Consider the following 13,592-nt stretch of genomic DNA (forward strand, 5'->3'; position numbering starts at 1 on the left):
AAGCCCGTGATTCGAAACAAACCTGTTGGACTTTAACCTGGTGTTGGAAGACTTCTCACTCTGTTCCAACGGAGGTAAGGGATTCAGGGCACAGTTTACAGAGCAGCACGCTGCATTTTCCCAGTGCCCTGATCAACGGTTCATCCCTCAACCTGCACCGTCGGAAAGAAGGATTTGCATCAATAACGCACCTTTCATATTCCCAGGATGTCCCGAAGCACATTTGGAAATGTGGCCATTGTTGTGACGCAGGAACGATGTCAAGGCAATGTGTGAACATGAATTGTTTCTTCTTTTCACACATCATCATCATCTGATCAGGGTGTTGCTGATGGATTTTTGAGATCGGTCCCATGTCACTTAAAACAGTCAGCCTCACTGTTCACCGTTGACCTAACTTAAAAGACAAAAATGAAGACATGGAGGATACAACGGCTGGCACTCCCAGCTGTGCCGTTCAGTTCGACGGCAACTTTTAAACTCTGTGCCCCTGACCAGTCCTCACCCTCCTGGGTTGGTGAACCTGGAGGCGATCAGTTGGCCCTGGCACATACGTTGTGCGGCCTCCCATGCCTGCCTGGGCCCCATGTCCTGACCATTCTCCCCCTTCCCACATCGTCCTCATCGGACGAGGCCTGACATTCATTCTCCTCCTCCAGCACGTCGCCCCTCTGCTGCACCATGTTGTGGAGGATCCAGCAGGCCGCCATGATGTGTGCAACCCTCTCAGGTCATACTGAAGAGCCCCTCCAGAACAGTCCAGGCACCTGAACCGCATCTTCAGGATGCCGAATCACGCTCCTGATTGCTGCATAGGCGTTGTTGTAGCGGGTCCCCTGGTCAGTCTGTGGCCTCTGGGTAGACGTCCTCAACCACGAATGTACCCGACCCTGCTGCCAAGTGTACCTTCGGCTGGCACTGCCCTTGCCAGTGGTGCACCCTGTGGCCCCCATCCGGTGCCCCCAAAGGGGCTACTGTGGGCATGCCCTTGGGTGGCCTGCATGATGATCTGCCGTTGGATGGCGGCCGGGAGAGATGTGCTGGTGGTATGGCAGGTGCGGGGATGTTTGGGTGAGGCTGGGGGCACCCATGTAGCCGGTGTCACTCTGCAGAACCAGGGACCAGGGTGGGTGGTCAATGGGATACATAGCAAGATGGCTGCCTCGCGGACCGTGGCAATAGTGGTCCATGCCTGGACACCGCCCTAGTCCTGAGGGGGGGTCACCCTGGCCACACGACATGTTGCCCCGTCACCACCAGCCCCCTACCCCAGCAAGCCCGACCAGTGTCCGGCCTGACCCATCAGCCCGCAGTCGCGCCTCTTTGTGTCCAACCTCCTCTCTCTCCTTCATCAGCCATGACGCTGGTTTGACGATTTTTAAAAGCAGAAGTGAACTTCACCATCGGGAATTCAGCTCATTGGAGGCGGAGAATCGCGGAGGCCCCGGAAAGGCCCTCTAATGATATGCAAACGGTGTTTATTGTACGTGCGTTCGGGACTGCATTGACACTTCTGTCGAGGCGACGGAGAATTGTGATTTGCCGTGAAACTGGCGCCCGCCCTAATTTTGGCATCGGAACCAGTTCTCTGCCCAATCGCATTTCCTGATTTCAGCATCGGCCAATTGAGAATTTCGCCCTTTATCTGTCCTCAATGAAGGAGATGCTAAATACCTCACAGAGAACCAAGGGACTAATGTTAATGAGGAACTGAAATAAAGTTGTACATAAAACTTTATGTTAGCTGGCAATCTACCAACTGGAATTCTTGACAAACTAGGGGCTGAATTCTCCGTCCCCCCATGCCAGATTTCTGGTTCAGCACGTCAGCGGGATGCTCCGTTACTCTGGCTGGTCAATGGGGTTTCCCATTGTGGGGCAGCCCCACGCTGACGGGAAACCCCCAGGCTGCTGACAAAATAGAGCATCTTGAAGGCGGAGAATCTAGCCTAAGGTACTACAGATACTCCCCATCATTTTGCAAACCAGGAGCAATTACAGTTATCCAGAACCCATACCAGTATATTATATTATTTTACACTTAATTTTGTTTTAATATGCTGTTGAAGATTAGAAGCAAAAGAATACTGGGCGCGATTCTCCGCAAATGCGGAGAGTCGTAAAGGCTGCCGTGAAACTGGCCGTGTTTCACGGCAGCCTCCGCGCCCCCTCCCGGGACCCGATTCTCCCACCCCGGGTGGGGCTAGCAGCGCGGCCCCGCGAAGCACGGCATCGCGGGCTTAGCGACCATCGCTAAGCCTGCGCGCCAAGCGTCACGGCGGCTGACGCGCATGATGACGTCAGCCGCGCATGCGCGGATTGGACGGCTCCAACCCGCGCATGCGCGGATGACGTCATCACGCATATGAGTCAAACCCGCGCATGCGCGGGCCGTCATGCCCCTCAGTCGCCCTGCGGACTGATCCTGCGGGGCGGCGGAGGAACAAAGAGTGCGCGGGTATCGGACCCGCTGCCCGCAATCGGTGGGCACCGATCGCGAGCCCATGCCACCCTTGGTGCGGCCGTGCCAATCAGTGCCATGGTTTTCCGGAACGGCACTTTGCGGCCGTTTTCACGAACGGTGAGAGCAGGTGTGTTTGCGTTCGTGAAAACGGCCGTAAAGGCCTGGGAACTCGGCCCATCGGCCAGGGGAGAATCGCTGTTCGCCGTAAAAAACGGCGAGCAGCGATTCGTGTCGTGGGGCGGCTGTGGGGGGGGGGGGGGGGGGAATAGCGGGAGGTCGGGAAAAATGTCGGGAAGGCCCTCCCGCTATTCTCCGACCCGTCGTGGGCAGCGGAGAATCACGGCCACTGTTCTTTACTTCCGAGTACTTGCATAGTAGTTCATGCTGTATGTAATGCGCTGTTTTCCAAAGGTAAATGGAACTCTCCATTCACCAGCATTTTTGATTAACTGGTGCCACCCATTCCCCACACTTGTCAGTTTTACTATTTCCATGAAACAGTAGTACTGGAGAAATTAATGAGACTCAAAGCTGAAAAATCCCCTGGACCTGATTATCTACATCCCAGAGTGTTGAAAGATGTGGAGAGGATGTTTTGACTTGTAGGATAAACTAGAACCAGAGGACACAATCTCAGACTAAAGAGACGATCCTTTAAAACAGAGATGAAGAGGAATTTCTTCAGCCAGAAGGCTGTGGAGGCCAAATTGCTGAGTGTATTTAAGACAGAGATAGATAGGTTCTTGATGAATAAGGGGGTCAGGGGTTATGGGGAGAAGGCAGGAGAATAGTGTCATAATATCCACTCATGTATATAATGAGATGAGACAGGCAGTGATTGACACATAGGATGACCAGTAAGCACACAACACAGTGCAGCCAATCACCAGACAGTACACTACCACTATAAAGCCAGAGGGCATTAGGTTTCCCGTTCTCTCGGGACCCAGCTACTGAGACAGTCAGAGTCCACGAGTTAGCAAGTGCAAGCACCATGCGGTAGCTAGTAAGTCTGGTCAGGCTACTACAAGGTCACCAGTCAGATAAGTATAGTGTCGACCCACAGCTGAATATGTATAGCAGTTCTATAGTTGAATAAAACAGTGTTGGATCTTCTCCAGTGTTAACATCTATTTCTAACTTCCCTGCATCGAGTGCAGTCCACATCGAACCAACCTGCCCAACACATCAAATAGGGATGAGAAAAATATCGTCCATGATTGAATGGCGGAGCAGACTTGATGGGCTGAGTGGCCTAATTCTGCTCCTATGTCTTATGGTCTCATGTAGTTATCGAGATAGTAGATGCATTGGTTGTCATCGTCCAAAATTCTATTGGTTCTGGAATGGTTCCTGTAGATTGGAAGGTAGAAAATGCAACCCCACTATTTAAGGAAGGAAGGAGGGAGAAATGGGGAAATACAGAGCCTGACATCAGCAGTAGGGAAAATTTATAATTTATAAAAAAAGATGTGATAACTGGATACTTAGGAAATAATCATAGGATTGGTTAGAGTCAACATGGATTTATGAAAAAAAATCATGCTAGACAAATCTGATATACAAGACATTGGTAAGACCACATTTGGAGTATTGTGCACAGTTTTGCTCCCCTAATTTGAGGAAAGATGTAGTGGCATTGAAGGCAGTTCAGGTGAAGTTCACCAAATTGATTCCAGAGATGAGGGGCGGAATTCTCCGCTGGGTCCAAAAATTGCGGAGGCCGTCGTGAACGACGGCCTCGGGGCCCGCACCCCGCACCTAATTCACCCCCATCCGGGGGCTAGGAGCGGGCCCCCGTCGTTCCCAGCCGCAACCTCGTCGCGCCGGAAATGACGCCTGAACAGCGCATCTCTGATGTCATCCACATGCCGGTTCCAACCCGCGCATGCGCGGATGACGTCAGCGTGCAGACGGCACGAACCCGCGCATGCGCGGTGCCGTCTTTCTCCACCGCCGCCCGGCAAGACGTGGCGGCTTGATCTTGCCGGGCAGCGGAGGGGAAAGAGTACGTCCGTTCTGGACGCAGGCCCGACGATCGGTGGGCACCGATCGCGGGCCTGTCCCTTCCGGAGCACAGTCGCGGTGCTCCCGTCCAATCGGCCCCCTGGATGCCCCAAGCAGGCACCTGGCACCCGTTTCATGAATGCAGTGAGCACGTGTGGTTGCTGCCGTGGTGAAACGGGCGTGACGGGCCGGCCGCTCGGTCCATCGGGCTCGGAGAATCGCTGGTCGCCGTGAAAATCGGAGAGCGACGATTTTTCCGGGGGGGGGATCGCTGGAGGCACCAGGGGGGCGTAAAAAATGTCGGGAGGCCCTCCCACGATTCTCTCACGTCACGTGGGAGCGGAGAATTCCGCCCAAGGGGTTTGGCGAATGAGGAGATATTGAACAGATTAGGCCTATACTCTCTCGAGTTTAGAAGAATGAGGGAGATCAAATTGATGCTAAAAGGTATGGATAAAGTAGACGTGGAGTGGATGCTTCCTCTTGTGGGGCATTCGAAAATGACAGGGTATCATCTTATAATAAGAGTCAGCAAATTTAAATCTGCTTTGAAGAGAAACTACTTCTTAAAATGGGTCGTGAATCTGTGGATTTCGCTACCTCAGAGTGCAGTGGATGCAGAGACAGTGAGTGAATTTCAGGAGGAGTTGGACAGATTTTTAATTGGTAATGGGCTGAAGGGTTATGGAGAACGGGCAGGACCGTGGAGTTGAGGCCAGGATGAGATCAGCCATGATCACATTGAGGGTGTTTCGGCTTGGGAGGTCAAATTGCCGACTCCTACTCCTAGGTCATGTGTTCTAGGGAGGAGATGTTCTGGCTGATTTTGCAATCCAGTTCTTGGTCTGCAGCATTGAAGGTAACAGATGAGGAGCATATCAGCCATGATCGAATGGCGGAGCAGATTCGATGGGCCGAATGGCTTAATTCTACCCCTATATCTTATGAACTTATGATAGTCTTTTGAGGATGGATCGAGCAGAATAGATAAGGGGAAACCAGTGGATGTGATGTATTTGGATCGTCAGAAAGCTTTCTATAAGGTCGCTCACAGGAGGTTAGGAAGAAAAATTAGAACACATGGGTTTAGGGGTAATATCGATTGAGGATTGGTTAATGGACAGTTAACAGACAATAGGAATAAATGGTTCTTTCTTAGATTGGCCAGTAGTGAGGTACGCAAGGAGTAATACTTGGGCCCCATCTCTTCAGAACTTATATCAATGATTTGGATGCGGGGACTAAATGTAATATTTCCAAGTTTCTTGATGACACCAAACTAATAACAATAATCTTTATTAGTGTCAGAAGTAGGCTTATATTAACACTGCAATGAGGTTACTGTGAAAATCCCGTAGTCGCCACACTCCGGCGCCTGTTCGGGTACACTGAGGGAGAATTGCGAATGTCCAATTCATCTAATAAGCATGTCTTTCGGGACTTGTGGGAAGAAACCGGAGCACCCGGAGGAAACCCGGGGAGAAGGTACACAGACAGTGACCCAAGCCGGGAATCGAACCCGGGTCCCTGGCGCTGTGAAGCAACAGTGCTAACTACTGTGCTACCATGCCGCCCAACTAGTTGCGAATATGAATTGTGAGGTGGATAGGATGCAAAGAGGTTTCAAGGTTAGTGAGTGAGCAAGAACATGGCAGATGGAATATACATGGAAACATGTGAAGCTATCCACTTTGGTGAATAAAAAACTGAAGCACAGATTATTTCTGAAAAGTTATTGATTGGGAAGTGTCAATGTCCAAAGGGATTTGGATGTCCTTGTTCATCAGTCACTGAAAGCTAACATACGGGCACCGCAAGCAATTATGAAGGCAAGTGGTATATTGGCTTTTATTGCAGGAGGATTTGAGTTCAGGAAAAAATATGTCTTGTTGGAATTGTATTGGTGCGGGGTGAGAGCTTACCTGGAGTATTGTGGTCTCCTTTTCGAAGGAAGGATGTACTTGCCACAAAAGGAATGCAATGGAGGTTCACTAGACTGGTCCTTGGGATCACTGAGCAGCATGGTGGCACAGTGGTTAGCACTGCAGCCTCACAACACCGAAAGTCCGGATTCAATTCCAACCTTGGGTGACTGTCTATGTGGAATTTGCACATTCTCCCCATGTCTGCATGGGTTTCCTCAGGTTTCCTCCCGCATTCCAAAGACATGCAGGTTAGTTGGATTGGCCATGCTAAATTGCCCTTTAGTGTTAAGGGATGTGTAGGTGAGGTTAAGGGGCTTTTTCAGAGGATCATAGAATCATAGAATTTACAGTGCAGAAGGAGGCCATTCGGCACCGGCCCTTGGAAAAGGCACCCTACTTAAGCCCACACCTCCACCCTATCCCTGTAACCCAATAACCCCACCTAAACTTCTTGGACACTAAGGACAATTTATCATGGCCAATCCACCTAACCTGCACATCTTTGGACTGCAGGAGGAAACCAGAGCACCCGGAGGAAACCCACGCAGACACGGGGAGAATGTGCAGACTCCACACAGACAGTGACCCAGGCCGGGAATCGAACATGGTACCCTGGAGCTATGAAGCAACTGTGCTAACCACTATGCTACCAGGTCGCGCAGACTTGATGGACCGAATGGCCTCCTGCTGCAATGAATGATTCTGTGATAGGACAATCCGTCCTATATGGAGATATTGATGAGATGAGGTCTATATGCTCTCAGCAGAATTAGAAATTAACGAATTGAAGCAGAAAGAATGCTTACAGGGCTGGGCAGGATGGATGCAGGAAGGACATTTACCATGGAAGGCAGATCTGGGACCAGGAAACGCAGTCTCAGAATAAGAGGTAGGTAATTTAGGACTCTCATGAGAAGGAATTTCTTCAGTCATTGGGGGGTGAATCTTTGGAATCCTCTCCCCAAGCGGGCTAAGGAGGCTGAGTCATTGAGCATATTCAACAGAGATTGATAAATTTATAGTTACTAGAGATATAAAAGGGTTTAATAGTAATTTAATTGCAGTGTTAAGGTAAGCCTACCTGTGACAGTAATAAAGATTATTATTATTATGGGGATAGTGGCAGAAAATGGTATTCAGATGAAAGGTGAGCAATATCCATTTGAATGATGAAGCAGGCTCAAGGGGTCAAAAGGCCTACTCCTGCTCCGAATTAATTTGTTTCCTATGATTCCTCACCTTTTCTAAATGGTGCCGAGAGCCCAGATCTAGAGGTCCCGCTCCCTTTTCTGGCATCCTAATTTCAGGTGGGTACAGACAGTAGAGAAAGGGGTGTGGGATGTGAATCACACATGGAGGAAACGTGAACCCAAAAGGGCCATTTAATCACAATGCTGAATTCAAAATGACCTCATTTTCATTAGAGCGAAGTCTGTTTCCCACAACGTGTGAATTACATGTTTTTAGATGAGATGTAGACGTGCAGAAAAGGTGGATAAGGCCTGTGGAACTGTCAAGTTGACTTGGTAATTAAATCACCTGCTATTTAAATTTGTTTTTAAAGAAAAAACAGCCTGCTGCGTCACAGAGTTGTAAAGAGATGTTACCTGCAAATTCAACAGTTGTTTGATACTAAACCAGGGGCTGGTTTAGCACACTGGGCTAATTCGCTGGCTTTTAAAGCAGACCAAGGCAGGCCAGCAGCACAGTTCAATTCCCATACCAGCCTCCCTGAACAGGTGCCAGAATATGGCGACTAGGAGCTTTTCACAGTAACTTCATTGAAGCCTACTCGTGACAATAAGCGAATTTCATTTCATATACCCCTAAGTGCTATAATTATAGCATTATTACTGCTTGACGTTTTCTACAAACTGTCAATATCACAGTGGAAGGAGGGGGGGCCTTAAATTTGATTAACAATTCAAGAGGTTATTAAGTGATTATCTGTCTTTGATGTGGGGCAATGAACACGCATGTTTTGTTTTATATGGGATTAAGTTCTTGAAGGAATTTAAATGCATTTGATGGGCTTTTAACAATTAGAATGTGTTTTTGATAATGAAGTCTATAATAGGTATTTAGAACGTTATTTAATTTAATCTCAGCATGGTTGCTGAGGCTTGCCGTTCATGGATGAGTAGGTTTGAAGGGTGGAAGCCAAAGAGTGGTGGATGGGTCTCAAGTTGGCATGAGTTGACACTAAATTGGCATAAGAATTCTAAGGGCCAAAAGGGCGAGTTATGGATTGGCATGTGCTGGCACTAATTTGCAAATTGTGCTTTAAGGGGACTTGGGGATAAGTGGCTTGTGTTGGTTTGGCACAGAGGATATCAAGGGCAATGAGAGGTGTGAGTAGAGAGGCATTTGTCGGCATGGAGGGTATAAGAGACCAGAAGTGTTGGGTACAGGGGCATCGAGGGTGCATGGGCAGTGGATGGGGGTATGAAGGCGAAAGGGCCTAACTAATTTCATTATAACTAGGGCAAAGTTCCAGACCACGAAGGTGGGCCTTTTTAATGGCCTGCCTCAGTATTCGGCAGTCTTGTGGCAGCTTCTGAATTATTCCTGGGGGCAGCGAGGCCATTTCTTGAATGCACCCGTAACCTCAGAACGTTCTGACCTGTTTCTCCAAAGGCAGGTGCGCCCAGTTAGGAAATCTCCCAACTCTAAGCACCCGCCTTGGCAGTGAAAATCAGAGCCAAGAGTTCCCCACCATCTTCTCTCCGTTGCAGTTCGCATGTGAGCCCTTTTTGCAGAGTTGTGGAGAGCAAGCTCGGAGCCAACCTGCTGAAAACTCTACTGAACACCTCTATACCAGCCGGTCAGACAGAGATTGTTCTGATCTTTGAATCAACTATTCCCGAGATGTTTCCAAGTACTTGATTAGTCTTGTTTGCAGCAAACTCACATTGAGCGGATGCTTTCAGTGAGTTACCAATAATCACACTCAAATTGATTCACTTTCTTGCACACACTAATGAGTGCCTATTCCTTGTATGCACAATGTTTTAATACTGCTGTGCCTTACCTGGCACAAACCATATTAAATGTGATGTCTTACTCTAATCTTTAAAAGCTGAGATCCTGGGTGAATTACACCCATTCAAATTTCCAATAGAGCCTAGCCCTGCGCTGGAGTTCAGCTTGGTATTCAGTCATAGGCTTTACTCAGACATCCGGGGCTAGATTCTCCAAAAAGAGGGCTATGTCCCCACGTCGGCGTAAAATAGCTGGCGTTTCACGCCAGACTTTCCATGAATTTTTTTACAGTGATTCCCCTACCTGCAGGAGGCTGGCAGAGCTTGCAGAATGCTCCTCGCAGCTCTGGCTGCGGATACGGGCCCCCGCACTTCCAGTCGGGAGTCTGCGCATGCGCAAGGCAGCAGCCTGCAGTGGCAAACTCGGACCGTGGACCGACATCGACAATGTAGGCCCCCCGAAATGGCGCGTACCAGCGGATCCAAGCCGCCAGATCACTGCCCCAGCCACCCATGAGGCCCCCGCCGGTGCTCGATCCCACTGCCCCCCCCCCCCCACCAGGGCGGCCGCGGACTGATTCCCAACAGGCAATACGTGGTTAGAATCACGGCATCGGGAACTTGGCCCGTTTTTCCCGGAGAATCGCTGGAAGGGGGGCCTCTGTCAATGACCCCCACAGCCGCGCCGCGTAATCCACGTGCGAGCACGGGAGTGATGCCAGCCACAATTCCCTCGTGAACATCAATTCTCCGCCCCCGCGCCAAACGCAATTTCGGCGCAGGGCTGCGGAGAATATCGCCCCCAGTTTCTGAGACTGATCAGAAAGAAAAATGCACACTTACATTCCTCTGAATGATCTTCAGATGGAGGATGGGTGAAAATCAGCGCAGAAGCCCTGGTCGGGAGCAACGCAGAGAATCGGCGCAAGAGCCATATCCACTTTGTACAGCGTGAGTTGTCGCAAACCGCTGTGCAAAGAGTTTACATGTCCCAGATCTTCATTGAAAAGCCACAGAGAGAAGGTAAGGTAAGTGGGTAAGGGGGTAGGGTTTTAAGGTGGTGGGGGAATTGTTATGTAGGTTGGGTAGAGCGAAGACTGACAGGTGGGTGAGATGGTTAAGATGACAGGTGGATGAGGTGGGTAAGACAGTAGGTGGGTGAGGTGTTTAGTGACGGAGGGTGGCAAGTGGGTGAGGTGAGTAGGGTGGCACGGTGGGGGGTCTTTTATGTAGGTTATGTAGGGTGAAGTCTGAAAGATGGGTGAGGTGGGTAGGACAGTAGGTACCCGCCACCAGCAGGATTCGGAGCCTTGTGTTTGGATCGGCGCCCACCAAAGCCCGCTGCTGATTCCGATTTTCCGATTCTCCGTACCATCGGAAATGCGCTTCGGGTGCTCTGGAGCCAAGAATTCACCGCGTATTCTTTCAAACATCTCTGCATTAAACTTTATTTGCCACATGTCCACCCATTCCACCAGTTTATTGTGTCATCTCAAAGCCAATCACCACCTATACACATTTTACAATGCTTCCAAGTTTTGTGGCACTTTCAAATCTTGCAATTGTGCTCTGCACACAGGAGTCTAAGTGTTAGCACAGATGAAGGAAAGCAGTGATCTAGTTCCAGACCCTGGGAAACCCCACTACATAATTTCCTCCAGCCCAAGAAACAGCTAATCATTATTCCCTTCCCACCTGTGGCATTATCGGAAATGTAAAGAACTGCAAGGGTTAATGTAATGTCTGAATCGACCACCAGAGGGAGATAGATGTACAACTATACAAGATTTTGATGCTAAGCCTTGTGAGGGAGAGATTGAGGAGAAAGCTAGAGAACAGACTGAAGGAAAGATAGTGCGAGTGAGAGCAGATCATAGTTAATGCAATAGTGTAAATATTAGTCGTAGATAAGTGTAGATTATATGCTTATTATCAACTGTGTATTATATAGGAGTAAGTGTCGAATCCAATTTTTCCCTCCGCCGCCCCGCAAGATCAATGCTCCATGTCTTGCGGGGCCCCGCGATGAAGACGGCAACCGTGCATGCGCGGGTTGACGCCGGCCAACCTGCGCATGCGCAGGTGACGTCATTTAGGCGCCGTCAGCCGCGTCATTTAGGCGGTGCCGCTTTGACGCGGGCACCAAGACCCGGCGCGCAAAATTGACGCGGCGCCGCTCCTCGCCCCCTGGGGGTGGGAGAATAGGGAGCGAGGACCGGCCTCCGACGCCGGAGTGAAACACTCTAGTTTTCACTCCAGCGTCGGCACTTAGTCTCCCGTTGGGAGAATCGCGCCCCTCGAGGTGTTCTGCAAAGTGGTGACCCAATCTGTATTTTGTCCGCCCTGTGTAGACCAAACTCTGTTGTTAGCAGTAAATACGGTATAACCAAATTGACAGAAGTGCAGGAATACTGCTGTTTCACTTGGAGGGAGTGTTTGGGGCCCTGGACCTTGAGAACGGAGGAGGAGGTAAAAGGTCAGATGTAGCATCTCCTGCGCTTCCGATGGGCAGGGGAGCGAGTGTTATTGGGAGGCCAGTAGAAATGAAATTGCAGGGGGAATTGTTCATTAGTAATATTGTGTTTGTTGGTGGCACCTTACTGGAGGTCGCGGAAAAAGACCTTTTGAGCTGGTGGGCTGGTGAGGTGGGAGGTTTGGGAAAAGGCGGCTCTGAGAGGGTGGGAGAAAGTATGAGGGATAGAAGTGCGGGAAATGGAACAGACACAGCTGAGGACTCTGATGGGGGAGACTCCTCATTTTAGGAAAACGTATCAGTTAATGGTTTTCCTTTTTTTCCCCCCTCCCTCAAAGCCCATAGTTCCAGTTAGGGTTTGTGCAACAATCTGGGGGCTGATTGGTAATTTTTTTCCAACATCACTTTTTTTGTAAGCTGCAATAGTGGGATTAGAACTTGCACACACTCGTCTAGAACGCCGGGTGCAGTGACATAATTATTGCAGCACTATCGCCAGTAAGGCAATATGGAAAATAGCAGAGATGCATTTAAGGAGCAGCTGAATAAGAGAGTGAGGGTGAAAGGAATAGAATGGGATGCAGAGGCTCATGGGAAGCATTCACACCAACACTGACCAGTTGGGTCAAATGTTCAATTTCTACAACGCTAATTCTACTTATCTTCTATGTCAACAATGACAGGTATTATGTATCTTATGTACATTTTATGGCAGAAGGCAGAATTGCACACACTGGTGGTTCAGTTGCCTGTTTTTAAATAAAGATGAGCCCCTTCTTTGCCCCGTCTTCCTAAAGCACTTTTGTTCTCCCTCCATCTTCCTTTGACTCTTTGATCTACACAAAACCTTCACGCATAAAGCTGCCAGAAGAAAATAGATGAGGCACAGACGCGGGCGTTTTTGCATCTGAGGAGTGAAGGCTAATACAAACACAAAGCAATCCGTTATTTTAACAATGACAAATGCTGCCTCTGAACAGTTCCTCTTGCCACGGGGAGAAGTATGACAGAATATTATTTGCTTTTGAATACAAAATGAACAATGTCTTTAAAAATATATTAAACTCACCCGGAAGGCCAGGGCACAAATTTAACAACTAGTACACCATTTTGTTCTTTTTACTTCACAAGAATTCAAGCAGTTAGAGACTGAACATTGAAGCATAAATTATTCAGGAAAGCAGGTCTATTAATAATAAATGCAAGAATGCTCAAACAAAAATCAGCAGGCAACACGGCAAAGTTAGAAAATGCAATTTGCCGATATCTTCAATGCTAAGCTATGACAGCGAAAAAAATAAAATTGTCTCAACTTCTTCAAGAAAGATTAAAATTGATACAAGTACAGACAGCGGCTGAATTTGCTAATCTCATCCATTTTATTTATTATTCGTTCTTGGGCTATGGACACTGATGGCAAAGGCAGCATTGATTGCTGATCCCCAAATTGCCCTTGAGGAGTTGGTGGTGAATCTTCTTCTTGTATTGCTGCAGCCCATGCGGTGAAGATGCTTCCAAAGTGCTGCTAGGGAGGGTGTTCCAGGATTTTGGTCCAGCGGGAATGGAGGAACAGCAATAAAGTTCCAAGACGGGATGGGTGTGTAACTTGGAAGAGCTGCTGAAGTCGGTACTCACCGTTGCCACCATGCATCAGTTATGGCGGGGGTGAATATCTAAGGCGGTGGATTGGATGCCAAGCGAGGGAATTGCTTGTCCTGGATGGTGTCCAGGTTCCCAAGTGT

This window comes from Scyliorhinus canicula, chromosome 9 (assembly GCF_902713615.1).
Source record: "Scyliorhinus canicula chromosome 9, sScyCan1.1, whole genome shotgun sequence".
Taxonomy (NCBI): Eukaryota; Metazoa; Chordata; class Chondrichthyes; order Carcharhiniformes; family Scyliorhinidae; genus Scyliorhinus; species Scyliorhinus canicula.